Genomic DNA, 3,495 nt, shown 5'->3' with positions numbered 1-3,495 from the left:
TTTCCTTATGATTTCAGGTTACGTCGCAAACGTTTAGCCTGGATGCAAATCTATGCTTGCTTCATCTCTATTAGGTGTTCTAATCGTTTCTCTATGTGATATGATACTGGGTACTTGTTGTAACTTCAATTGTCTACTTATGCTGATGCTGAGATATTCACCTCAATATGTTTCTCTTCTTTGTTGATGTTGCAGCTTATGTTGAGCCTGAGATATCCACTCTATTGCTTCCAGTTGCAGGTATTCTTATTTCTCGTTTTAACTCTTTGCAATAGAAACTTAAAGTCTCAATTACAGAAGTATATTCACGGTTCTCTAGCTATAGCAGATTTGTCTTGTATGTTATAAAGAAGTAAGCATACATCTCTTAAATTTAAAGACTATGAAGTGAATGTATGATCCATTCTTAATTCAAAAGCTCAGACAGCTGAACCCTTTTGATTGTTTTTTACAGGTTCTTGGAATACCAACTCGGATATTGTTAAAGTGTATCCCCTACACTTTCTCTGAGAGATACAGGCTAAGGCCAAGAAGGAAACATGAGAGCTCAAGGTTTTGATTTAGTTCCCATGTTTTCTATAGTCCTTTTTATTTGTAGTTCTGATTTTGTAATGATGTTCGTGTAAGGTTTGATGAAAATGTATACATGTTTGTGGTATGTAAGTACATTTTGGTTTATTAATGAAATATCAATTTAATATTAATTTTTATGTAAATCTAATTTGCATCAAAACATGTTCTTAGGAACAGTTTCTAATAGCATGCACATAATCGATAATAGATATAGCATTGATAGATCACTATGATAGAACATACGACAGCAATTAAAAACAACGCTATAATATGTCTCAAATATAATAGCTTTTAGAAAACTGCTATCGTATAGGGGGGACCTAAGATAGCTGGGGCAGACATAGCGGTTTCAAGAACGCTAACAAAAGCATATAATAGCTGTTTTCTTACGCTAAGAACGGCCATTTTTCTTGTAGTGACTGCCACCTCGACTTCTTTTGTCTACCCGGACCACGCTTGACATCTGGAGGAAGGCATTTACGTGTGTTGGAAGCTCCTTCTTCATTGGTAGGTGATGTCTCATCAGTGTTGGGAGCTTCCAAAACATTACTTTTGGGATATATATTTGCCGTGTATGTTGCATAAAGATAATTCTTTGAATAGGATGCGCATACAAGCGTAGAGACATGAATATTTGCATCCTTTGCAGCTGCAATGGCATGTGAAGATGGTATCTTCTCAATATCAAACACACCACATTGACACCTCCGAAATTCCAAGTCAACAACAAAATCTCAATGTCCTACTCTCACAACAAATCGCCAACCATCAATACGCTACATTCATCATATATGCATACTCTTCACGAATAGCCAACAAGTTTTCAACTCACCGACTATGTTGTGATGTGAGGCTCAAAGCATCTTCTCTCCTTTTAAAGAACCATCTTCCTAGCTTCTCGTGTATAAATTCTAGAAGGAATGTGTTGGGGAATCCTTTGGCTGGCTTAATTGTGGAGTTGATAGATTTTGCAATGTTGCTTGTCTTTATATTGTATTTGTCACATTGAAAGTGAACTCGTGACCATAACGATACCTCAACATTCTCCAAATATGTTGCAAGGTTGGGGTTTATATTATGTATCTCATCCATGTAGCGGTTAAAATCGAAAAGCGTATGTGCATAAGCAGCGCCTTTGACCAAGCACAACATGTGCTTCACCTTGAACTTTTAGACTATGTTATGTTATAGATGATAATAGCATATTCCTCACCTTGCCCAAGGGAAAACCTTCTTACACACATTTTCAATGGAACAGTGCCTGTCAGAAACTATCACCAACGCATACTCATCTGAAACACAACTCCACAATTTGGTAAAAAACCATTCACACGAATCATCATTCTCTGCATCCACAATCGCAAAAGCCAATGGAAAAATCTGAAAATTACCGTCTTGGGCAGCCGCAAGTAGCATAACTTTTTCATACTTTCCACATAGATGAGTATCATCCACAACAATAACCCTCTTAAATCTGTTTTCACCATCTTTCTCAAGACATGTGACAGTTTCCAGATTTGATATCTCGATCTAACACAAATAAGAAGGCAGAATCTCATATCCATTTTCTGCTATTCCTCTCACTAACTCTTGCGCAAATAACAAAGCTCTGTACAAATTTTTGTAATCTAGCTTCATCCCAAACATGTTCCCCATCGCATATTTGATATTCTTTGGTGTAAGCCCATTTATAATCCCAACCCGATCTATAAATAGTCTTGCAACATATTTCAGAGTATAATGTTTCCGTTGAGCCATTCGATCTTCCACTGAACATGTATGAGTTTTCAAATACTTTGTCACCCAAAATGTCTTTGGCCCATGCTTCACACTCGCTCTAAACTTCCACCACATCCTTGAACACGACACTTAGCCACATACAGAGTTTTCATTGTCTTATATGATGTGAATGTTGAGGGAACCGAAATTTGCACTGTCGATTTCCGTTTAAATTAGGAAACTAGGAAAACCCTAATTTCCCAGAGGTCCCGTATATAACAAGGTATTAGCCTGGGCTCGAGCGCTGTCGGCGAGATTCCTAGTTCTAAAAACCCTAAGGCGGCTAAACCTAATTAAGTCGCAGCTCGAAATAACAAAAACGGAAAGTTGCCTAATTTCTCTAAGTGCTAAGTTTGTTATGAGAAAATCCTCCCATCTGCCTCTCGCCTAGAACTCCTTATATACTCGCTCCTAGGTCGGTTTACGTTTTTCCCCTTCTGCCCTTAAGCTGTCATAACTCAAAAATGGAGATATTCCGTTTTTCCCGATCTTCGTGATTATCTTCGAAAACTTCATATTTATCCGCAGAAACTTGACATTTATTTTTCCTTGCGAACCAAGCATAAACCGTAATACGACTCATGGGCTTTTGGTTAAGAAATCATATGTGAGCTTCGAGTCACGTCTTAGGTCTCTTTGGACCGTCTTTTGACTCTAAACATTTATTATGGTTTCTTCGATAAAAACGAACTTTCTGTGGTTTTTATCGTAAAGTTTGATCGATGACTTTGAATAACGAGAAACATGAAATGGTACGCGTGCTCGGTCGCTACGTAGCGACCGACCTTGGCTCGAGGTCGCTATGTAGCGACCGAGCCGTGTGCATGCTTGGTCTCTGCGTATTGATCGAGCTTGGCTTGTCCGCGGTAAGATTATCATGCTCGAGCTCGTCCATGGCCAGTCAGATATGTGTCCGTTGTCTTGGGACAATCTGTATTTGGTTCGACCGAGATTCGAAAAAGATTTTACCGTAAGGCTCTTCGTAAAGATTTCTTTACGAAGATTACTTTTCGTTAAAACGTTCATGCTGATTTTTACGGATTTTCAGACATTGATTCCGTCGTGACCGATTTTGACCCCAACAGTTAGCCCCCCAGCTCGTTAGAACCATGAGCTTCTAGTGTGAGGTTCTAGCGAGTGGCT

This window comes from Brassica oleracea, unplaced genomic scaffold (assembly GCF_000695525.1).
Source record: "Brassica oleracea var. oleracea cultivar TO1000 unplaced genomic scaffold, BOL UnpScaffold00893, whole genome shotgun sequence".
In the NCBI taxonomy this organism is placed as follows: Eukaryota; Viridiplantae; Streptophyta; class Magnoliopsida; order Brassicales; family Brassicaceae; genus Brassica; species Brassica oleracea.
Note: the sequence above shows the minus strand (reverse complement) of the source record.